Genomic DNA, 27333 nt, shown 5'->3' on the forward strand with positions numbered 1-27333 from the left:
TCACTTGAAATAAGATTGTTATAGTTATAGAAATTGAACCAAAGTTTGAATATGATTATTACATTGTATTAGAATGATAACCTACTGTAAGAAACAAAGATTTCTTGAGGTTGGATGATCACCTTACAAGATTGGAAGTGAGCTAGCAAACTTGAAAGTATTCTTGATTTTATGAAACTAGAACTTTTGAAATTTATGAAGAACACTTAGAACTTGAAGATAGAACTTGAGAGAGATCAATTAGATGAATAAAATTGAAGAATGAAAGTGTTTTTAGGTGTTTTTGGTCGTTGGTGTATGGATTAGATATAAAGGATATGTAATTTTGTTTTCATGTAAATAAGTCATGAAGGATTACTCATATTTTTGTAATTTTATGAGATATTTCATGCTAGTTGCCAAATGATGGTTCCCACATGTGTTAGGTAACTCACATGGGCTGCTAAGAGCTGATCATTGGAGTGTATATACCAATAGTACATACATCTAAAAGCTGTGTATTGTACGAGTACGAATACGGGTGCATACGAGTAGAATTGTTGATGAAACTGAACGAGGATGTAATTGTAAGAATTTTTGTTAAGTAGAAGTATTTTGATAAGTGTATTGAAGTCTTTCAAAATTGTTTAAATACATATTAAAACACTACATGTATATACATTTTAACTGAGTCGTTAAGTCATCGTTAGTCGTTACATGTAAGTGTTGTTTTGAAACCTTTAGGTTAACGATCTTGTTAAATGTTGTTAACCCAATGTTTATAATATCAAATGAGATTTTAAATTATTATATTATCATGATATTATGATATATTAATATATCTTAATATGATATATATTCATTTAAATGTCGTTACAACGATAATCGTTACATATATGTCTCGTTTCGAAATCCTTAAGTTAGTAGTCTTGTTTATATGTATGTAACTCATTGTTAATATACTTATGGAGATACTTACTTATCATAATCTCATGTTAACCATATGTATATCCATATATATATCATCATGTCGTTTTTACAAGTTTTAACGTTCGTGAATCGCCGGTCAACTTGGGTGGTCAATTGTCTATATGAAACATATTTCAATTAATCAAGTCTTAACAAGTTTGATTGCTTAACATGTTGGAAACATTTAATCATGTAAATATCAATCTTAATTAATTTATATAAACATGGAAAAGTTCGGGTCACTACATAACGTCCCCGATACATTTGACCAAGTCATTGTATTACTTAATAATGAAATTAAACCGACAAGGACAGACACAACTTGTCATGGGGCAAACTTGAACGTTTAGTCTAAATATCACGCATTGGCATAACTTTTTGATCCTGCGGGAGATCAACTTTACAAACTAAATTTTGTGGTCTAAAACAACGACAAACTTTTTGTTAAACCTATGAACTTCACTCAACCTTTTTGGTTGACACTTTAGCATGTTTTGTCTCAGGTACTGTTTGATTCAAGCTCTTATACTTACTACTTATGTGATGCTACTTGGACATAGGATCAAGAGATATCGCATTTATTACTTCTGCATGTGAACATTTACGATATTGTTATTCCTGTCATTGTAACGATATTTCATTTTCCGCTGCGTACTCATTAAAGTTAAATTCATCATTTAGTATTGTTCTCGTTTATTATAATATGTTGGTATGTTTTGATATTAGTGACTTTCCTTATTGGGAGGACGTTACAGAAGATGAGTACGAAAGCCTCGTGGCCAAATGGCAACAAGATTTTAGAAGTTTTATCGTTGATGACGACGGATTAGGGTACGCCGACAGTGGCGATTCTAGGATCAAAATCCAATGGGGTCCCAAAATTTTATTTGATAACTTTCTTGCACAAAATATTGAATTTGGCGGGTCAAATCGGGTCGTGTCGGGTCGCGTTCAAAACACAAACATATCGCAAAATATAAGGTTATTCGTATTTTTTACTATTGTCATTATAACAACCATCGTAAAATTGGATAATCCATTTCATGGCGTCTCACACTTAACCTACTTATTAGTCGGAGGTCTATTTAGAAGCAGTCTCTCTATCCATAGAACATTGAGAGAGAAACATAATCAAGAAAGTTACTTGTCCCTGATGGAAAAAAATCCTGCTTCTACCACTGCCCATACCCCACTTATGTGGGATTGCTATTGACTACGGTAATTTACAAGAAACATAATCAAGAAAGTTACTTGTTACAATGTTATTGTAATTGTTTATTGGATGATATGGTTGATCAATGTTACTCTCTCCGTCCCTAATTTTGTAGTTCATATTTTATTTTGAGATGTTCCACATTAATTGTCCACTTTCATAAATACAAAATAATAAGAAGATTAAGTTCTATTATGCCTTTAATGTATGTAGATAGAAATAGAGAAAGAAAATGTAAGGGTAAAATTGAAAAGTAAATAAAAAGTATAACTTTTATGACATTTTCTTAAATTATATGTGTTTAATATATTCAATACTCATACTATAAAATTATAAGTAGGCTAATTTCAAATACTTTATTAGTCCAAACTTTCAAATTATAATCTCTAAAAATTTATGGGGTCCATTATTATATTTATTATATTTAGTGGTGTTCTGTACCTTAAAAAAATAAAATTTTTCAATAAATTTTAAAAAACTAGTGGTGTCACCGGACCGTTGCTTGCTTACTAAACTCGCCACTGTACGCCGATGAAGGTGAAGAAGTTGATTGGACTCAATCTGGTGTCGTTCCGTCTTCAGAAGAAGAATCTGATGGTGAATTGGACAAGAGTTAATAAAAAAAGCCGAAAAAAAGGAAAACAGATAACAAAGAGTTTAATTAGGCCAGTTAACCTTGAAAATGTTCCTACTAGTTTTGGAATTGGTCATATTTTGTCCTCAAATAGTTCGCCGATAAACGGTTTGCGGTCAAATGGTTCGCATAACGGTGACGACGTGTTCGAAAAAGAGAAGGAACCGTTAGAGATGCCTGAATTTGGGAATGATCCGGGCGTTGTGGATGAGCCAACGGTGGTGGGGCTCAGAGTGAGGTGAAGTTGTTGAAGAATGAGAGTGAATTGGAAGTTGAACCAGTGGCAAAGGAGGCTAACGTTTGGAGTTTAAATGCGAAAATTAAAGAGGGAAAAGATCCAACATTTAGTGCAACTGCAGGGCTGAAGACGGTTATGGGTGCTAGCTTGAATGCTGATGTTTGTGGTGGGTTGAGTTCTGATGGGAAACATCCATTTGTGGTGGATTCTGATGGATCAATGCCTTTTTACATGTCTAATTGATAATGCTAAAAACGAACATATATTTCATAGCATTATTTCTCAAGAAAGACAAGCTTTTAGTTGCAATTGTTCTATTTACAAGTGATATTCGTTTAAATAATAAAAGGTGAAGACAAAAGACAGATTCGACGAATTGAAGACGCAAACGACCAAAAAGCTCAAAAGTACAAAAGACAATCAAAGAGGTTCCAATTATTGATAAGAAACGTCTCGAAATTACAAGAGTACAAGATTCAAAACGCAAAGTACAAAATATAAAATTGTACGCAAGGACGTTCGAAAATCCGGAACCGGGACCAGAGTCAACTCTTAACGCTCGACGCAACGGACTAAAAATTACAAGTTAACTATGTATATAAATATAATATAATATATAATTAATTATATTAATTATATATATATTATATTTATAAATAAAAACCGTCGGCAGAGAAAGACTCCAAGGGTGTGAGCTGTAAATTCATTCTCCGCGACTCGTGGAGTTTGAAGAGTAGTTCACCGCGAGTCGCGGAGCCCCAAAATGAAATTCTCCCTATAAAGCAAATCGAAATCTGATCATTTTCATAATCTATTTCTCTCTTCTCTCATATATACGTAAAATATATATATATAATTTATATTTTAATTTTAATTTTAATTTTAATTCTAATAATAAGGGTATGTTAGCGAATATTGTAAGCGTGTAAGTCGAAATTCTGTCCGTGTAACGCTACGCTATTTTTAATCATTGTAAGTTATGTTCAACCTTTTTACATTAATGTCTCGTAGCTAAGTTATTATTATGCTTATTTAAAACGAAGTAATCATGATGTTGGGCTAATTACTAAAATTGGGTAATTGGGCTTTGTACCATAATTGGGGTTTGGACAAAAGAACGACACTTGTGAAAATTAGACTATGGGCTATTAATGGGCTTTATATTTGTTTAACTAAATGAAAGTTTGTTAATGTTAATATAAAGATTTACAATTGGGCGTCCCTATAAACTACCATATACACTCAATCGGACACGATGGGCGGGGTATTTATATGTACGAATAATCGTTCATTTAACCGGACACGGGAATGGATTAATAGCCACTAGAATAATTAAAACAGGGGTGAAATTACATTCAAGGGTAATTGGTGTAATTGTTAACAAAGTAGTAAAACCTTGGTTTACACGCAGTTGATAACCTGGTGTATTCATTAAACAAAGTATTAAAACCTTGTTACAATTCGAATCCCCAATTAGTTGGAATATTTAACTTCGGGTATAATAATAATTTGACGAGGACACTCGCACTTTATATTTATGACTGATGGACTGTTATGGACAAAAACCAGACGGACAGATTAAATAATCCAGGACAAAGGACAATTAACCCATGGGCATAAAACTAAAATAAACACGTCAAACATCATAATTACGGAAGTTTAAATAAGCATAATTCTTTTATTTCATATTTAATTTCCTTCATTTTATATTTAATTGCACTTCTAATTATCGCACTTTTATTTATTGTTATTTAATCGCACTTTTAATTATCGTACTTTTTAATTATCGCAATTTTATTTTATCGCACTTTTATTATTCGCAATTTCATTATCGTTATTTACTTTACGCTTTAAATTAAGTCTTTTATTTATTTAATATTTTACATTAGGTTTTAACTGCGACTAAAGTCTTAAAATGGACAAACCGGTCATTAAACGGTAAAAACCCCCCTTTATAATAATAATATTACTTATATATATATTTGTATTTTTATAAAAGTAAACTAATATAGCGTTGAGCTTTGTTTAAAAATTTCCCTGTGGAACGAACCGGACTTACTAAAAACTACACTACTGTACGATTAGGTACACTGCCTATAAGTGTTGTAGCAAGGTTTAAGTATATCCATTCTATAAATAAATAAATATCTTGTGTAAAATTGTATCGTATTTAATAGTTTTTCCTAGTAAAATATAAACTATTTCGTATACACCTCGCATAACATCAAGTATTTTTGGCGCCGCTGCCGGGGAACACTCTTAAACGCCGGAAGCGCAACGCTAATATAATAATAAAAAAAAAAAAAAAGATTTTTAGCTTACTTCTATTAAAAATTCGTTTTTGTAAAAATACGTGTTAATTATTCAAAAATATAAAAAGAAAAACAAAAATATAAGTATTTTTTTTAAATATTTAAGTTTTATAAGTTTCTTTATTCTTATTTTAATTTATAAAAATATAAGTTTTATTTAAATATCTTTTATTTATATAAAAATAGAAAACAGAAAATAAAAATAAATAAATAAAGAAAAAACGCGTCGAAGATTAAATCTGTCAACTGAATTTCTGAACCCCACGAGTCGCGGGGTTTGAAGCATTAAATACCGCAAGTCGCGGAGGGTACCTGACACACGGACAGAAGCCCTAATTCAGCATTAATTACGGGTTTTAATTAATTATAATTATTATTTAACCCTAATTATTATTATTATTAGTTTTATTTTAAGATTTACTTTTTATTTAATTTGTTTTATTTAGTATTAATTAGTTTAATTAAATTGTAAAATTAGTAGTTTTATTAAATAAAAAATATAAAAATAATATTTTTTGTACTTTTTACAACTTTTTGTATATTTTTATATTTTGTTCCTTTTTAATCGTTGTAGCGTAATATTTGTATTTTTAGCTCATATTTAATTTTAAACTTAGTTTTTAATATAGTTATTTTTACTCCTAGATTTTTAGGCTTTGCCGTAGAATTCCTTAAGTGCTTTTTCTTTAGACTAAGATTTAGGTACTTTAGAATTTTGCGACGCCTTTTTAAGTTTTAGTTTCTTTTTAAGTTATTTCCATTTGGGATTTAGTTTTTCCTGTAAGCTTTAATATTTTTAGACGACTTTTTACTATGTATCAATTATCATTCCAATTAATAATTTTAATTTGCGATTATAATTTTAAGTTAGTTGTAGTAATAAGGTTAGGTTAGTCAAGTATTTTTAAGTTTTTATAAGTTTCTTTTATTTTTCCGTCACCTTTTATTTTTCAACCATTTTTTCTTTTTCGACCTTTTTCGACGAACTCTTTTTCTTTCTTATTTCTCGCTATTCTAGTTTTAGGACATAGATTTTTATTCTACGTCTTATCTAAATTTCTTAAAATTACGAAAATTTATTTTAAGTGGTTAAATTAATAGACATCAAAATTTTCTGGTTCATAGTAATAGTTGGATTTGTACGTGGACCGGGTTATTGGAGCCAAACAGTCCTCAATTATATTGAGACCAAACGAATCCTGCCCCTCTGCTGCATCTTTTGGCTATTCGAAACGTGGGCAAAATCAGAAAAGTCTATTGATTGGATAACTTATTATAATTTTTCTTTCCTTTTTAAAACTAATAGGATATTCAGTGAATGCACCGAGCAAGACGTTCATCACCTTTTGTACGTTCACCACCTGTAACTAGATTAAGACATTTAGCAAATATAACCGCCGTTGATTTTTCTTTAGAATCGTCATCCAGTAGACCAAGTACTTCAGTTCAAATTTTCGATAATCCATTTTTTGAACCCGACCTCACAATTGAGAATCCGAAGAATATTCAGGAACGGTTCGTAGATCCTGAACCACTAAACTTTCCTCCGGAGCCACCAATCATTCAAACAGAGATTGTTAAGGAACGAACCATTAAATCAGAATCATCTAGTGATACCGATTCAACAAATTCAATTATGGAGAATCTGGAACCTTTAAGTATGGAAGACCGAATGAGAGCTAAACGCACTGGCCAAGGTCACGCAATTACTCATCCAGACATTAATGCGCCAGATTATGAAATCAAAGGAAAAATTCTACACATGGTGACTAATCAATGCCAATTTAGTGGTGCGCCGAAGGAAGATCCAAATGAACATCTACGTACCTTTAATAGGATCTGCACACTATTTAAAATCCGAGAAGTGGAGGATGAACAGATATATCTCATGTTATTTCCCTGGACTTTAAAGGGAGAAGCCAAAGATTGGTTGGAATCGTTACCTGAAGGGGCGATTGATACATGGGACATTTTAGCTGACAAATTTCTTAAACAATTCTTTCCTGCATCTAAAGCCGTAAGACTTCAAGCAGAAATTGTTACGTTTACACAGAAACCAAATGAAACTCTATATGAGGCGTGGACAAGATATGGAAAGTTATTAAGAGGATGTCCGCAACATGGTTTAGACACCTGTCAAATAGTACAAATATTCTACCAAGGATGCGACATCACTACAAGGAAAGACATAGATATAGCAGCTGGTGGTTCTATTATGAAGAAAACCGAAACTGATGCTTACAAAATTATTGATAACACTGCTTCCCACTCACATGAGTGGCACCAAGAAAAAGATATCATTAGATCATCTAAAGCAGCTAGAGCCGATTCTAGCCATGACTTAGATTCCATTTCCGCAAAGATAGATGCTGTGGAGAGACGAATGGAAAAGATGACTAAAGATATTCACTCAATACGAATTAGTTGTGAGCAGTGTGGAGGATCACATTTGACAAAAGATTGTCTCAGTATTGAATTAACAATGGAACAAAGAGAGAATATTTCATACATAAACCAAAGGCCTGGAAATAATTATCAGAATAATTATCAACCGCCAAGACCGATTTACAATCAAAACCAGAATTATAACCGAAATATTCCATACAACAGCCATCAAGGTCCTAGCAATCAACAAGTATCCAATAATACTTATAATCAGCAAAGACCGAATTTTCAAAACAAACCACCACAACAAACCGATGATAAAAAGCCGAATTTAGAAGATATGATGACAAAGCTAGTTGAAACTCAAACACAGTTTTTCACATCTCAAAAACAAACTAATGAACAAAATGCTCAAGCATTTAGAAATCAACAAGCTTCTATTCAAAATCTGGAACAAGAAGTAAGTAACCTAGCAAGGTTAATAGGTGAAAGAAAACCGGGAAGTTTACCAAGCGATACAAATGCTAACCCCCGGAATGAAACAGCTAAAGCTATTACCACAAGAAGTGGTACAACACTTAAACCACCTGAAATACCTGTAACTTCTGATGAAGCTATTCCTACTCCACAAGAACCACAACCTGATCAAGATAAGGAAAAAGAACCGGTAGTTGAAAAGGTTAATGAAGATAAAACAGTTAAGGATAAACCTTATGTTAAACCATACCAACCACCACTTCCTTACCCGAGTAAAATGAAGAAAGAAAAACTTGAAGCCGAGCAATCCAAATTCTTGGATATGTTTAAACAGATAAATGTAAATCTTCCTTTCATTGATGTGATTTCAGGAATGCCAAGATATGCTAAATTCTTGAAAGATCTAATCTCAAATAGAAAGAAAATGGAAGAACTCTCGGCTGTTACTATGAATGCTAATTGTTCAGCAGTGCTGTTGAATAAGATACCAGAAAAACTATCTGATCCAGGAAGTTTCACAATTCCATGTTTTCTGGGTAGTCTTAGTTCAATAGAAGCATTGGCAGACTTAGGTGCTAGTATAAATCTAATGCCGTATTCACTATACGCTAAACTAGACCTTGGAGAATTGAAACCAACCAGAATAAGCATACAACTAGCCGATAGATCAATAAAATATCCTAGAGGGATAATGGAGAACATGCTAGTTAAAGTTGGTACTTTAGTATTTCCAGTAGATTTTGTTGTTTTGGACATGGAAGAAGATTCTCAAGTTCCTCTCATATTAGGAAGACCATTCTTAAACACGGCTAAAGCAATGATAGACGTGTTCGGTAAGAAATTGACCCTAAGTATAGAGGATGAGAGTGTTACCTTTTCAGTTGATAGAGCAATGCAACAACCACAATCTGCAGATGATACATGTTATTATATTCAAACTATAGATGCACATGCAGAATTATTAGAAGAATTTCCAGAATTACAAGGAACAAGAGAATGTTCTTTAGGAGAAGGTAATGAACCAATTGATGAAGCTGAAATGTTAGCTACACTTATAGCTAATGGATATGAACCAACAACAGAAGAAATTCAAATGCTAAAAGAAGAAGACAGATATCGATACAAATCATCGATAGAAGAACCTCCGAAATTAGAGTTAAAGCCACTTCCAAACCATTTGGAATACGCTTATTTACATGGTGAATCTGAATTACCTGTAATAATATCGTCTTCTCTTACTGAAAATGAGAAATCACAACTCATTTCTGTGTTGAAAGCTCATAAACCAGCCATTGCATGGAAGATTCATGATATTAAAGGAATAAGTCCTTCGTATTGCACACATAAAATCCTTATGGAAGAAGGTCATAAAATGTATGTGCAACGCCAATGAAGACTAAATCCTAATATGCAAGATGTAGTTAAGAAGGAGATTATTAAACTGCTAGATGCAGGTTTGATATATCCAATTTCTGATAGTCCATGGGTAAGCCCAGTTCAATGCGTGCCTAAGAAGGGTGGCATGACTGTGATTACAAATGAGAAAAATGAGCTTATTCCTACTAGGACTGTAACAGGATGGCGTGTATGTATTGATTATAGAAAATTAAATGACGCCACCAGAAAAGATCACTTTCCCTTACCTTTCATTGATCAAATGTTGGAAAGATTAGCCGGAAATAGTTACTATTGTTTTCTAGATGGATTTTCCGAATATTTTCAAATTCCAATAGCACCCGAAGATCAAGAGAAAACCACATTCACGTACCCTTATGGTACTTTTGCTTACAAACGCATGCCATTTGGACTTTGCAACGCCCCTGCAACCTTTCAAAGGTGTATGATGGCGATTTTTCACGACATGATAGAAGAATGCATGGAAGTTTTCATGGATGACTTTTCAGTCTTCGGTGATACATTTAAATCATGTCTAGTTAATCTGGAACGAATGCTAATTAGATGCGAAAAATCAAATCTAGTACTTAATTGGGAGAAATGCCATTTCATGGTTAAAGAAGGCATCGTTCTTGGACATAAAATTCCAAAAGAAGGAATTGAAGTGGATAGAGCTAAAGTAGATGTAATTGCTAAACTTCCACATCCCACAAATGTTAGAGGAGTTAGGAGTTTTCTAGGGCATGCCGGTTTTTACCGACACTTCATAAAAGATTTTTCTAAAATTGCCACTCCTATGAATAAACTCCTAGAAAAGGATGCGCCATTCATCTTTTCAGATGAGTGTATCAAATCTTTTAATATTCTTAAAGAGAAACTCACTAATGCACCGATCATGATAACACCAAATTGGAATCTACCATTTGAACTAATGTGCGATGCAAGTGATTTTGCAATGGGAGCCGTTTTAGGACAAAGGATTGAAAAACGATTTCAACCTATATATTATGCTAGTAAGACATTACAAGGAGCACAAAAGAACTATACAACTACTGAAAAAGAACTCCTTGCTATTGTCTTTGCTTTTGACAAATTTCGATCATATCTCGTTCTAGCAAAAACGGTGGTCTATACCGACCATTCTGCTCTTAGATACCTATTTTCAAAACAAGATGCTAAACCAAGATTAATCCGTTGGATCTTACTCTTACAAGAGTTTGATATTGAAATCCGAGATAAAAGAGGAGCAGAAAATCTCGCCGCTGATCATCTTTCTCGTCTTGAAAATCCCGAATTAGAAGTTCTAAATGAATCAGCTATACAAGACAACTTTCCTGATGAATATCTATTGAAGATAGATTATAATGAAATCCCATGGTTTGCAGACTATGCAAACTACTTAGTTTGTGGATTCCTTGAAAAAGGATTATCGTACCAAAGACGAAAGAAATTCTTCAGTGATATAAAACACTATTTTTGGGAAGATCCACATCTGTTTAAAAGTTGTCCCGATGGAATAATACGCCGATGTGTATTTGGAGATGAAGCTAGTAAAATATTAAACCATTGTCACACAGGACCAACAGGAGGGCATTATGGGCCTCAACTAACAGCAATAAAAGTTTATGAAGCTGGATTCTATTGGCCTACAATTTACAAAGACGCACACCTTCTTTGCAAATCCTGTGATGCATGTCAAAGGGCCGGAAAAATAAGTCAACGTGATGAAATGCCACAAAATATCATCCAAGTATGTGAAGTATTTGACATTTGGGGTATTGACTTTATGGGTCCATTTCCAAAATCTAATAATAATCTATATATACTCGTAGCCATTGATTATGTATCTAAATGGGCGGAAGCACAAGCTCTCCCAACTAACGATGCACGAGTAGTAGTCAACTTTTTAAAACGTCTTTTTGCAAGGTTTGGAACGCCGAAAGCTTTAATAAGTGATCGGGGTACTCATTTCTGTAATAATCAACTTGAGAAAGTTCTTAAAAGATATGGAGTAACTCATAAAATCTCCACCGCATATCATCCACAAACAAGTGGACAAGTTGAAAATACCAACCGAGCTTTAAAACGTATTCTAGAAAAAACCGTAGGATCAAATCCGAAGGAATGGTCCATTAAATTGGAGGATGCACTTTGGGCTTTTAGAACAGCCTACAAAACTCCAATTGGAACCACACCTTTTAGACTTGTTTATGGAAAAGCATGTCATCTTCCAGTAGAAATTGAACTCAAAGCATTTTGGGCTTTGAAGACATGTAATCTTGATTTAGATGAAGCCGGACGTCTACGATTAAGTCAACTAAATGAATTAGAAGAATTAAGACATGAAGCATACGAAAATTCGTTAATCTATAAAGAAAGAACGAAGAAATGGCATGATAAAAGAATCAGAAGTTCAAAAGAATTTAAAGAAGGAGACAGAGTTCTTCTTTTCAATTCACGATTCAAGCTATTTCCTGGAAAATTGAAATCAAGATGGTCTGGACCATTCATAGTCAAAAGAGTTTTCTCATACGGAACGATAGAATTAATAAATTCAAATGGGATTGAATTTAAAGTTAATGGTCACAGAGTTAAACATTACATACATGGTCCGATGGAAGTCGACAACGAAGTTAATCACAATTTCGACACCACAGCTAACTAAGTGTGGGGAGAATCAAGTCTTTAAAGGATAATATGTATTTCGGTTAGAGTTAGATTGTCTGTTTTCGTGTAGTTCTCGAAAATGGAACCCGAATGGTCTTTCCCTAGCAGACCCTAAAGAACTAGTCTTCTCCCCTCATTCTGAATTTTTATTTTTTTTAGGTTTTTACGAAATGAAGACTGCCTGTGAACTAAACCATGGTCTAATGCTACACGCTTTGATCACTAAAAGAAATAATGACATACTACCGAGTGAAATAGTATCAGTAATCAGAGAAAGAATGGACGGAGTTAGAAAAGAATCCAGATGCGAAGATAATAAGTTACAATTTGGTAAAGGAAAATCAAAATCCGCAGCGAAAAGAAGAGCACGACACCTAGAACGATGTCACAAATGCGGAAAATGGTCACATGGAGGTAAATGTTCAAATAATCAAACCTATTCAAATACTGAATTTGTTACTTTATGCAGAGACGGACCGTTCATATGTTTAGAAGAAAAGACACTGAATGCTCGAGGTTACGCCTATGTAGCTATGGAAAACCAATTAAACCGACTATCTTATGAATGGGATAGATCATATAACTAAGAAATCTATTTCACAGGTATGTCTGTACAGTTTTTATTTTTATTTTTATTTTTAACCTTTTGATAATAAACGCTAATTTGTTCGCTAAAAAGTATTAAATTGGTATTGAATAAAATTAGGTTTGGCGACCAAAATTATTGATATCATTCAAAAATTCATTACATCACTGCGAAATTTAACGTTTATTCTTAAGGTATAAATATCTTTAATCAATCAACCCAAAATATTTCAAAAATTCGTCATGAGTTAAATTAGGTCTTGGAACCGAAATTACTTTACCGAAAAGAGGGGCGCATATTTTTGATAATATTTGATTGATTAAAGTGGGATAAAAAGACAAAAAGATTTTTAATTTCATTTTTTTTTACCATGTTTTTAAAATTAATATTTAAATCTTAAATTAATATTGTAAATTTTGTAAAAACAATATATTTAAAATTGTAAATATTTGAAAAATTAATATAAGTTTGATATGAATTTATGAATTTTTAAATTAAGTTTGGTGTGAATTTTTAAAATATAAATTCTTAATTTTATGCATTTTAAATTTTAAGTTTGGTGTGAATTTTTAATTTTAATTTTGAATTTTATATTTAAGTTGTGTGAATTTAAAAACAAAAATTTACTTTATCTCATTAAGTTAAAAATATGATTTTTAAAATTCGTCGTAAGTTGAAGACTAGGTCTTTGAACCGAAATTGCTTTACCCGAGGGAGGGACGAGAACTTTTATTATTATTATTTTTAATCTTATTGAATTAAAGTATGCCAAAAACATTGAAAAAACCCAAAAATCTTAGCTTTTAAAACAATCGCTACAAAAAGACAAATTTTAAAATTTTGTCGAAGGACGGACTAGGACATCGATCCGAAACGACCTCGTCCTAAATAACAAGGGAAACAAAATTTTAAAATTAATTACTTAATTGTTTTAATAAGTTAATGATTATAAAAAAAAAAAAAAAATATACCAAACTCCGCGAGTCGCGGAGTTTGGAGGGTTAATCCCCGCGACTCGCGGAGGAGCCGGATTACAGAAAAAAAAAATAAGAGCTGCAAACTGAACAGTTTCATACTCCTCAACCCAAAAATACAGCTCGAAAAACTGCACCCGAAAAACACGGAAAAAACCCCCCAAAATCACAATTTTTAACCGTTAATCACCAAATCTTTTGCTAAAATCATGTTGAGAAGGATGCTATCTAAGAATTACTCAAGAAAAATGGTAAATTTCTACACCTAAACACCATTTAATCCGAAATTTGATGTTCTTGAGCTATTTTTTCCCCAATTTGATTTTGATGCTTTTTAGTGTAATTAAGCTTAAATTGTTTATGTATTATGCTTGTATAACCTAGATTGATGATGTTTAACATGATTAGAAGCCTTAAACTTCAAATTTTGAGTAATCTAGGGTTTGTGTTCTTGAGCAAATTTGGGGCTTTTTGATATAAACAGGTTATGGCCGATTTTTGTCATGAATTGTTGCTAAATTGAGTAGTGTAACATGTATAGGTAGTTAAATGATCCAAACTTTGAGCCTAAACATGATTTTGAGAATTAAAGTGGACTTTTTCAAGTCTAAAATTCATGAACTTGATTTTTGAAAGATAATGCCATTTGAGACTTGTTTAATTGCTAGTAATGATTATTTTGACATGTTATTTGAGTTGAATGCTTATGAACTTGGCGAACATTTTCGTATATGCTTATTTGAAAAAGTGTAGATTTGATAAAAATGTGAAAATGAGCTTAAGTTTGATATAAATTGATAATGTCATTGTAATTATTTTGATTGATGATTTTGCTGACACTAATGCATATTTGGATGCACAAAAATTGTGTTTGATGTGTTTTGCAGAATGAAAGGGGTGAATCTTCATCCCAAGCCCGCAATGCTCCTGCTGAGAATTTGGAACAACAGGAGGTGGATAACTACTACAAGCAGGATATACCTCATCCAGTCATGACCTTTTCTGATATGCACTTGGAAGAGTTGCACCCGAACCTGAGATTTGACAGACTTTGGATAGATTATCCAAAATATCAAAGGGGTTTGCATACTCTTCATTCTAAGGTTGTTGAGGTACCGAGGGTCATAGAATGGGGACCCTTAGAAGCTGTAGAATTGGCCGGGCCAATTAGGGAATTACTTGTACAGAGGTATGGTAATTCTTCTTTTAATGACTGGGTACATTTATTCACCATGCGTAGACCTGTATATAAAGTATGGTGTGAAGAATTGTTATGTAGTATAGAGTTGAATGATCGGGTAGCTAGTTTAACCGATCGTTCTTTTATTAGATTTTTGTTAGGCGGTTCGATGCGCCACATGTCTTTACTTGACATGGCTCAGGATTTACGTATATATACGCCTGAGGAGTTAGCGTCTGCCGATTGTAGAGGATTGATACTAAACGGTAGAAAGATAGATGAAAATTTTGATACACACGGTGTGTGGAGTCAAATGACAAGCCATCACCGTTTCAAAGGGGGAAATTACTCTTATTTGAATATAGATAGAGCCGAATTAAGAGTAATTCATAGGTTTTTAGCTAATTCGATTACACAAAGGGGTAAAAACAAGGAAAAAGTAAATGAACAGGATTTGTTTTACCATATGTGTATTCGAGACCCACAAAGCGCTGTAAGTATACCATATTGTGTGGGTTATTATTTATCAGCTATGGTTCGGGGGATGCGACCGCATAGCATAATAGGAGGTGGTATTTTTATTACTTTGATTGGTGAATATCTCGGTGTGGATATAAGTCGGGGGGGATTATTAGTAGAAGAACCAGAACCCCGTGATACTATAGGTTTAAATGTATACCATGGTGCGAAAGTTTTGAAGAGGCGAAATAACGCCGCAGTACGATACCATGGTAGACATCCACAGGTGGAGAGAAACCAACAGCAAGGTAATGTAGGAGGGGGGAATGAGATGCAAGAAATGCAAAGGTTTATAGCTTCTCAGGAATACGAAAATGCTAGACAGAGAGCATTTGAAGATTGGCAAGTTCATTAGAACCAAATCATAGCTCATTGCCAACATATAGGTAGAAACTATATTCCTACACCGAAACCCATCTTCCCTCCTTGGTCTATAGAGATGCAGCCACCGTATCCTACGTATAACCCTAACGAAGCATTCTATAGCACCTATGGTTATGCCTGGAACCCCTATTGGTACCAATATCATCCTTAGTTTACTTATTATTTTTTATTTTTATTTTGTAATTTGTAATTATTGATACGTTTAATACTTTTGTTAATATTGTAATCATTTTTATAATTATCTAACTTTTATTCTTAGATTTTAATAATTTTTGAATGTAGGGTAATATACCAAACTTCAAAAATATGTATATATGTTTGCAGTTTATCTTATGTACACAACAGGGTAAAACAACGCATTTTCAAAGACTGGCATTAAGTTCAGCAAAAGCAACTAATTTTGACGACAAGATGCAAAATATATGTGAAATAACAACAAGACGGAATGAACAAATGATGTGCACCATTTATCATTCAGCAAACAAACGCCAATATATTTGGAAACTTTGGTAAAAATTTAATCATTTTCACACAAATCACCCTCAATAATTTAAATTATTCCTGATTTCTTGCAAATGAGGGCATTGCAAGATCTTAAGTGTGGGAAGGGGTTAAATTCTTTCGGATTTTAAAAATTTTTGCTTTATACACTTGGTTACCATTAAAAATACTAGTAAAGCAGTAGTTGTATTAGAATCTAGTGCTCTCTGATAATAAAGAACAGCCCTGGTCTTATATACTAACTACCCAATTCTAGTAAAATTTTTCAAAATTTTCAATTAAATGAACTAAAAATCATGTTTATACATATTTATGAACGATAAAACTAGGTTTTAACACCGAAATTATTGTTACCTCGGAAAGGACATAAATTAAGAAACAAACTAAAATGTTAAAATTCATTTAAAATGGAATAGAGGACGATAAAAAGGAAAATAAAAGCCAAGTGTGGGAAAATTTACCAAGTTATCTTAAACATATGTCACATATATCTGTAACAAATAACTGAAAATACTTTTGCTTTGGACTAAACTAAACTGTTTTACCCGATGAAAGAAAAGAAGAGATGGATCTACACGATGAATCAATTCCATCACTAAAAGGAAGTAAAGTCTTCCGAAAAAGACACGCGCTTCTTGATTTAGGTCATGAAGTTGTCGTCCAGACCAGCTGTAGGTTGACGAAAAATCTAGAAAAGTCATCACTAAAATCAGCAGGAAATCCACGGACCTCAGCATTAAACAGGGTCGCCATGTGGTCAGATTTATCCTAACCATGAGAAGGATTTATCTTGTAAAATGGGGGGCACCATGCAAATTAGCTGGATAAGACTAATGAATCAGATCCCCAGAAAGGATAATCTCCTTAAAGATTAAAAATCAGCTTTTAAGACTGATATTACTCAATCCTAGAGATTGACCTTAAAGATTGAGAATTACAAACTCATGGAATTCAATGATATCTAAACTCGATCTTGAACGAGAAAATATTTTGATCAAAATTACAAACCGATTTGTTTTCTGAAAACCCTATTTTCAATGCGTTCATTACCATTGAACGTAAAATCCTAGGAATTCACCTGGAATTCATTAGGTCACCTGAACTAAATCGGATGTCAACCGTAAGAACGGTGGTTGCATAGCATGGTCAAAGACAGGACCTTGTGCCAGATCGAAAAATTATAAGGGTGAGCTTTACTATTGCTCCTACTAAGGATAGTAATTGCGTCCGACACGTTATAGACCATAATTAAAAGCATGTCAGGAGACATTGCCTTAACAGTTGCTTGTTCAACGCTTTCCTTTACAACCGGACGGTAGTTTACCGAAAGGTAATATACGGGACAAGTAAACTGGACGTGTTGCTTTCCAAATACAAGGTTAGCAAGTGGGTGACACAAAACCATAAGTTTTGAGCTAAAATTTTCAAATCTGAAACCCACCAAACCCACAAAAATATTTTGCAAACACCGGTAAAGGGTTATTCCGGAAAACTTATCTAGGGTAAAAACTAGATTTAATTTTCAAAAGATCAAATGTTTTCATAAAGATCCAATTTCCTTAATGGATCTAAATTTTTATAGTCATGTGGGACTGTAAACCATATCGTTACTACCATTGTTTATACCGCCGTATAGAAATCACTGATGTACAAAGTGTGAAGAATAAAGAAGTGATTCTAGTATTTCAAGACGATATTGCTTGAGGACAAGCAACGCTCAAGTGTGGGAATATTTGATAATGCTAAAAACAAACATATATTTCATAGCATTATTTCTCAAGAAAGACAAGCTTTTAGTTGCAATTGTTCTATTTACAAGTGATATTCGTTTAAATAATAAAAGGTGAAGACAAAAGACAGATTCGACGAATTGAAGACGCAAACGACCAAAAAGCTCAAAAGTACAAAAGACAATCAAAGAGGTTCCAATTATTGATAAGAAACGTCTCGAAATTACAAGAGTACAAGATTCAAAATGCAAAGTACAAAATATAAAATTGTACGCAAGGACGTTCGAAAATCCGGAACCGGGACCAGAGTCAACTCTTAACGCTCGACGCAACGGACTAAAAATTACAAGTTAACTATGTATATAAATATAATATAATATATAATTAATTATATTAATTATATATATATTATATTTATAAATAAAAACCGTCGGCAGAGAAAGACTCCAAGGGTGTGAGCTGTAAATTCATTCTCCGTGACTCGCGGAGTTTGAAGAGTAGTTCACCGCGAGTCGCGGAGCCCCAAAATGAAATTCTCCCTATAAAGCAAACCGAAATCTGATCATTTTCATAATCTATTTCTCTCTTCTCTCATATATACGTAAAATATATATATATAATTTATATTTTAATTTTAATTTTAATTTTAATTCTAATAATAAGGGTATGTTAGCGAATATTGTAAGGGTGTAAGTCGAAATTCTGTCCGTGTAACGCTACGCTATTTTTAATCATTGTAAGTTATGTTCAACCTTTTTACATTAATGTCTCGTAGCTAAGTTATTATTATGCTTATTTAAAATGAAGTAATCATGATGTTGGGCTAATTACTAAAATTGGGTAATTGGGCTTTGTACCATAATTGGGGTTTGGACAAAAGAACGACACTTGTGGAAATTAGACTATGGGCTATTAATGGGCTTTATATTTGTTTAACTAAATGAAAGTTTGTTAATGTTAATATAAAGATTTACAATTGGGCGTCCCTATAAACTACCATATACACTCAATCGGACACGATGGGCGGGGTATTTATATGTACGAATAATCGTTCATTTAACCGGACACGGGAATGGATTAATAGCCACTAGAATAATTAAAACAGGGGTGAAATTACATTTAAGGGTAATTGGTGTAATTGTTAACAAAGTAGTAAAACCTTGGTTTACACGCAGTTGATAACCTGGTGTATTCATTAAACAAAGTATTAAAACCTTGTTACAATTCGAATCCCCAATTAGTTGGAATATTTAACTTCGGGTATAATAATAATTTGACGAGGACACTCGCACTTTATATTTATGACTGATGGACTGTTATGGACAAAAACCAGACGGACAGATTAAATAATCCAGGACAAAGGACAATTAACCCATGGGCATAAAACTAAAATAAACACGTCAAACATCATGATTACGGAAGTTTAAATAAGCATAATTCTTTTATTTCATATTTAATTTCCTTCATTTTATATTTAATTGCACTTCTAATTATCGCACTTTTATTTATTGTTATTTAATCGCACTTTTAATTATCGTACTTTTTAATTATCGCAATTTTATTTTATCGCACTTTTATTATTCGCAATTTCATTATCGTTATTTACTTTACGCTTTAAATTAAGTCTTTTATTTATTTAATATTTTACATTAGGTTTTAACTGCGACTAAAGTCTTAAAATCGACAAACCGGTCATTAAACGGTAAAAACCCCCCTTTATAATAATAATATTACTTATATATATATTTGTATTTTTATAAAAGTAAACTAATATAGCGTTGAGCTTTGTTTAAAAATTTCCATGTGGAACGAACCGGACTTACTAAAAACTACACTACTGTACGATTAGGTACACTGCCTATAAGTGTTGTAGCAAGGTTTAAGTATATCCATTCTATAAATAAATAAATATCTTGTGTAAAATTGTATCGTATTTAATAGTTTTTCCTAGTAAAATATAAACTATTTCGTATACACCTCGCATAACATCACTAATGCTGGGAATATTTATCTGTTTGGGAAGGTATTTTGCTTGTTTAACTTTGTGTCAGTAGTTACGTAAGTTAATATGTGCAATATCGTTTGAGAAGCAATGAATTTAGCATTATAGTTGCATCTAGCCTGAACATTTGTATCTTCAATTCATACATCCAAGTAGTCCTTAATATACATGGAGCATGTTTAAAGTGATGTTTTGTGTCATGGTGATTGTTTCATTACTATTTGATCAATGATATATGAAAACTAGGTAACCAAACCACTTTGGGCAGTGCTCAAGTGGCCATTAGGGCTTTTAGTGAAGCTGTAATCTTTGGCAATGTCCTCTTGAGCCTAAGTAGGGATTTATAGTGGAAGGTGCTTGACCTGGCATCAGGGTGACGCTTGTGTTACCGATGTCCGAGGTAACCAGAACTTTGATATGTACAACAACAACATAACCCAATACCACTCGAGTGGTGTATGGGGAGGTGAGATGTAGACAATTCTTCCTTTATCCGAGAATAAAAACAAGTCATTCCTTCACCCAGAAAAAGTAGAGAAAGTCATCCCTCTTTTTATTCGGCGGATAAAGAGATTGCTTCAGAGTGGACCTTCGGCCAAAAAGTAGGAAATTTTTTTTTAAGTAAAATATAATAAAATAAAAATAAAAATAAAATTGAGACGCCATGAAAATGGTAGAATCAAATTTTCATGTGTTTAAAAGTCTGCCTGAAAATCAATTTAGGCTCTAAGCGGCAGTCAAGACGTCGCTTAATCGACGTTTGGTGTTGCCTCAATAAATAGAGCCAAGGGACCTTTTAAACATAACCCGAAAGGTATGCCAGGTGGAAGTTGTTGCGCAAGCAAAGAGCCAACCACCCGTAACAAACAAAACACCACTCATGCACCTTTATGGTAGACATCCCCGAAGACACACAGCTCATGAGCAAAGAAGGTCGTCCTCAGCCATAATGACCCCAGGATGCACCGAACGATGCGAGACACACCCACACCACGTACCCATCCATATACAACCCCCCACACACACACACACCCCCCACACCCCCCATAGAAACATAAACCTATATACATGCCAACAAACATCCGTACATAAACATACCTACATGAAAAACGTACCTACGTACATACATACACCTACAAAACAAACAAAAACAATACATACATACCTGTAAAAACAACCTAACATACAGACATAGGCAAAACCTACATACATAGACAAAAAAACCTACACTACAAAACCTACATACATACAACCATAAACATACATACATACCATTCATACATACCTACAAAATTGCATACTTTGGTATGTGTAGGCTTATATTGCATCTATTGAATTGTCAATAAAATTGCATGATAATTAAACACCTACTTGTCTTTTCCATTGCTAGGATAGGTTTTGGGAAGAGGTTATAGTCGAACAAAGTTACCATTGACAACGAGTACAAGTAGAATCTGTATATAATTACGGATCTAGATACTCGTTAATCATCGAAATAGTAAGTGATGATAGTCTACTAATCTTTCATAGTGCACATTTGAGAATAGAGGATTACAACCCTTAACAAACTGTACGTTGTCATACAGTTAACATTTGTCTTCCGTGATATGGTTTTAAGGGAAACAAGTAGCAGGTGTGAAAATCAGTAATAGGGCAGGAAAATTTCTTCTACTTCATACAAGCTTGAAGTATTCAATCAACAAGTATTGCAATAACTGAGTAGTTCTTTTGTTATTTAGGATGATTGTTGCAAAAAATTGATATTTTAGACTGCTCTGATACTTGATCTTCATTTTCATAATTTATGTTGATTATTGCTCTAGTAGCTTTATTGCAAATAGTGATCCTTTGCAACAAGGTTAGTACCAATACAAAGAATGATTTTGATTATTTGAAATTTGTCATGTTGAATCAAGGTTAAAGCTGGGAGTACGTACTACAGTTGTTGTGTGGTCGTGAAGAACATGCAGAGATGCATATATGCATATATGCCATCCCTAGTGGTCCTGTATTTGAAAACTCCGCCATTGTGAAGCTTGAACAGTCAAAGTTGCCACCCACAGATTTTCACACCAAGCTTCATGTAATTAGACGTTTCAACTTGCCTCTCTTATCTTTCTTTTTGGTTACATCGCCATTATCATATTGCTTGTATTTTTAGTTAGTGCGGTTATTATTGAGTTTTTGTTGGCTTCTCTTGATTTCCAGTATATTCGTTCAGTTGTTACTTATGGTCATTTCATGGGTTACTTTATTAGGAGATGGCATCTGGATTGCAGACCAACATAACAAAACAATTGCTTGACCGAAATGTTTCGAACTTCAGCATGAAACCAGTCAAGGTGTGTTTTGTCAAATATGATAAGAAGTAAATAAATAATTTTTTGTGTTAGCTTGTTTATGTCTCAAGCTTCCTTGTTGATCAATTGTTTTTTTGATGATACTTTCAGAGGAGCTATCCATTTGAGAGATCCGACATACCGCGCGGAGAAAGCTATGTACTAAAAATCAGTTCTCGTTTAAGGTACAGTGTAAACTTTATGGAGAAGGTTAATGAGGTTATACAATTATTCATTCTTCTTCCTTTCCTTATACTGTGAGAATGGATTATCCACACTTTCGTACTTATTATTTGTTGATGTTGTATATTTTTAATATTGTAGGACCCACTACTTCCTTCAGATTTAAAAGGAGACACCTTCCGTGCTCCGCACGCAACACACAACAGGTAAGGTTATAAACATATAAGACAATTGCAAATATGTCAAGTGTCTGGATTGTCAGAGGGTTCCTAAATTTCGTGACTTGTCAATGCTATCTTTTGCTTGCACACATTCCTATTATGTTTATTCGTGTTGTTGATTCCAAGTTGGATATCAGCTGTTATAATACCTGTAACTATTTGTTGAAGTTTGCAAGCAATATCAAGTGATTCACACCTAGTTTTCTATATTTTTTAATACCTGTTTATTCGTGTTGTTGGTTCCTAAATTTTGTGACTTTTCAATGCTATCTTTTTCTTGCACACATTCCTATTATATTTATTCGTGTTGTTGATTCCAAGTTGGATATCAGCTGTTATAATACCTGTAACTATTTGTTGAAGTTTGCAAGCAATATCAAGTGATTCACACCTCAGTTTTCTATCATTAACCATGACTCTTAAGAAAACTTCTTGTTCATCTTCCTCGGTCGACTGCAATAGAGTTGCCATTGGAGAAGATCTACTACCCGAAGTACCGAAAGCTCTAGTATACCTAATTCGACCCGAATTTCCACTAGCTTCAACTCCCACTCAAACAAGATCCCTCAACAATACCGGAAAGCATTAACATGCTGGGACTTTTGACATCCACAAAATCACCTGGTCATTCCTCTTTAGGAACTTCAACCATATACATGGTTCCCCTTTTAAACCCGCGAGCAACCACATAATCTCCCTTAAACACTACCCACTTTTGATCTCCAAATAAAACATAACAATTAACAACACGAACCTTATCGGATTATTGCTTGAAGTTCGCCATCTCGTTCCTGTATGGGGTAACATGATACGAGGCACCCGAATCTAAAACCCAAGATTCGTCAAGAACCTCTTTTTGGCACATCAAAGCATCTACGATCACCGTAGTCACCATGCTCCCACCCGACTTATGACTCGGGCACTTTGACTTATAGTGACCAACTTGTTGACAATTTAAACACACCACGTTCTTGCTCCTTGATGGACTTCTTGACTTAGATCTTCCCCGACTAACACTTAGAACCGAACCCGAACTTCCATTCGAATCTTTCCTATGAATACCTTCGCTAAGAATCAAATCCCGGATTCCTTCAAAGTTAACTTAGTAGTTCCGGATGAACCACTAACCGCCATAACCGTACCGGCCCAACTATCGGGCAATGAAGATAGCAAAAACAACGCCTCAAGCTCATCAAGTCATCATCAAATTTAATATTCACCGATTTCAACCGAGTTAAAATAGAATTAAATTCGTTAACATGATCCGCCGCCGAGGAACCCTCCATCATCCTAGCATTCACCATTTTTTGAATCAAGAAGACTTTGTTCAAAGCGGATAGCTTTTCATACATGTTGGATAATGCCGCAATCAATCCTGCGGTCGTGGTTTGACTTACAATGTTGTAAGCAACGTTCTTGGCCAAAGAAAGTCGAACAACCCCTAGGGCTTGCCTATCCAACAACTCCCACTCGCCTTGAGTCATCTCTTCCGGTTTAACACCCTTCGACGGTTGGTAAAGATTCTTTTGATAGAGCACATCCACAATTTGCATCTTCCAAAAGCTAAAATCGTTCCCATCAAACTTATCAATATTCACATCGCTCTTTTCCACCATTGTTCCCGTGAAACCGAACCGAGGCTCTTGATACCACTTGCTAGGAATAAAACACGTGAGACTTAACAAGACTTGATAACCTTAAGTTATTAAACCTACTTACGATAAACGAAAATAGTTGATGTATACGAAGAAACTAGCGAAATAACGATAAAGACAAGAGAATTTAACGAGGTTACATGTAATCACGAATGATTATTTTAATCCTCGACCATCAAAGAGAGTTCTTTTATTGATAATTTTCATGAATACATGTATGGGTTACAATAGGATGCCTAGATAGGCAAAAGCAATACAAGGAAATAGCTTTGGGAGCAAGAAAACACGGTTTCTAGAATTTTCCCCGGTCAGACCCTAGCTCGCGATCGCGAGCCTCATTCCTTCACAAGCTTCGCGATCGCGAGACTCACCCCGAACAGATACTCCAGTCGCGAGACTGGAACTTGCGATCTCGACCCGTGCAACAATTTTCTGACTTTTTAACTCCTTGTTTAACTCGCTTCACACTCCTAAACAGGCTGCGGAAGCTAGGATACACTAGTGGTTGCTCTGCTGGTGATACAGTTCCTTATATAGTGTGTTGTGAGCAGGTATGTGATGAACCTTTTTAGTTCAGTTGCTGTATCTTTTATATTCTGGTGCGTTTCGATTTCATTATATTATTATCGGACGTTTATAATATTTGTTTTCAGGGGTCTGGTTCGAGTTCATCAGTAGGGATTGCTTAGCGTACAAAACATCCTGATGAATTGACAAAGGAACATGAGAAATTGATTATTGACATCGACTATTATCTGGCGCAGCAGGTACTGCTTAGTATACATTTATAGTTTAATTATAATTTAATACTTGTTGCTCAATTACATTTAGCTTATATGGGTCTATTCAGATTCATCCAGTAGTATCACGTTTATGTTGCATCAATCGAGGTTACAAGCCCAGCTGTTTTGGCTGATTGTTTAGGTCTTGATCCTACTAAGGTACAGAGCTGCTCTCGTTAAGTCCTCAACAGTCAATAATAGTAGCACATTTTAAACTAATAAAAGTGGGTCGTTCATACGATTCATATGTAGTTCCAAAGCAAATCAAGTGAAGTTGCAAACAATGATCATTCTGGCTCAGTTTTCTGTTTGAAAGATGATGAAGAAAGGTACTGTAGTTGTTAATATATACTTCATGATTATCCACTGTTAAAAAAAAAAATATATAAAATACAAGTTTTATGAACCATGACTATTGTAATGTGGGTTGCAGATACAGGGGTTGTGACTCGTTAAGTTTATCATGTCCCGGCTGTTCTGGTTCATTCGACTGTCCGTCTGTTCTCAGTTACATACGCACCGTAATTCCCGACATGTCAGCCGACGTTCAAGATTCATTGTCCAACAATAGCTTCTGGCACAAATTATGTTGCCCTAAATGTCAAGTGGAAGTACCTCCAGTTTCAATAGCCAACCAGGTAATTTTCTTAAACCATTAGGATGTTAACGTTAATTAACAACAACAGTGTGGTATTATTCATTTATGTACAATGTGATGAATCATTGTCATTAGGTAAAACGACGAGCTGAAATGTTCATATCAAGATACTACAAGGGATTAATGACGGTAAGCAAGCAATCTCACTTTGGTCTCATATACAAGAATACAGTTTTCAGTTTTTTAGTCGCTTACATGTAAAAATTACAGTGTGATGATGAAACCTGCAACTACTCTGCAAGAAGTTTAAACTTGCGTGTTGTTGGAGACTCTGAACGACGAACCATTTGTCGAAATTACCCTCGTTGTAATGGTCGCCTTGTCAGACGGGTCTTTATCTCTTTCTTCAACTTCACTTTCTGTATTTTTAGTTACATTTTTCTGAAAGTCAATTTTTTATCTTGACTAGTATTCGGAGGCGGATGTTTACAAGCAACTTTCTTACTTCTGCTATCTCCTGGACACTGACCGGTGCATTGACAAGGTTGTTATTTTTTGTCACTTTGTGACTCAAACATTGATTTGGAAAAGTTCAACATGATCTGAATGATTAGAACTATACGCGTATTATTAATTGCTGATGATGACTTTTAGGTTGGTGACAAGTTTCGAACTTTAGTTGAGAAAGAGGTTGTTAGGTTAGCACATTTGGTTGAGTTAGCGTCGTTGACAGCACGTAAGGCTAGGGACCAGTGCAATTATGGTTGGGTGAACCTCAATGACCTATTTGCTACAATCTAGTGACTTAAGTTGTACTTGAAGAAATAGCAACTGGTTTGCAAATAATGGTCAAGAATTTAAGAGGTTTTGCATCTGTGATCAAAGATGATGAAATGGGGATGATTATATGTGATATAATATACTATATTTTGCTTTTTTTACCTAGTTTTTATTTTTATTTTTTGGATTAAGTTACCTATTTATTAGAGTTCTTCTCTGTGTATTGTATTGCACTGCAAATTATTCACTTGTTAGTTGATGCCTAGAGAAAGTGACAATATTACATGACCTTGTTTAAGTGCTAAGTGTAAAGTGTACACTTTAAAGTAATAGTTTTAGTGTCCCAGATTAGAAATTGAAAATTAAAAATGTTTACTTTCAAACAAAGTAGTAGCTTCAGTCATTTTAACTATTTATTTATTTATTATTATTTTTTTTTATTTTTTTTTTTGAAAAAAGCACAAGTTCTTTCATCGAAAAATAAAAGAATGTAACAAGAGTACAATCATAACAAATAGACTCAACTATAGACTAGAAAACTAAATATTAACGAGCACCTGCTATCTACTAACGGTCGAACAACAAATACAACATTTGAAAAACAAACAATAATATAACTAGCATACAAAC

At 33.8% G+C, this 27333-nt stretch overlaps 1 pseudogene; it reads left to right on the forward strand.

Annotated features, from left to right (window-relative positions):
• Positions 1 to 2692: 2692 nt before the first annotated feature.
• Positions 2693 to 26724, forward strand: LOC139863704 (uncharacterized; annotated as a pseudogene).
• The last annotated feature ends 609 nt before the right edge of the window (positions 26725 to 27333 follow it).

This window comes from Rutidosis leptorrhynchoides, chromosome 8, assembly GCF_046630445.1.
Source record: "Rutidosis leptorrhynchoides isolate AG116_Rl617_1_P2 chromosome 8, CSIRO_AGI_Rlap_v1, whole genome shotgun sequence".
Classification (NCBI taxonomy): Eukaryota; Viridiplantae; Streptophyta; class Magnoliopsida; order Asterales; family Asteraceae; genus Rutidosis; species Rutidosis leptorrhynchoides.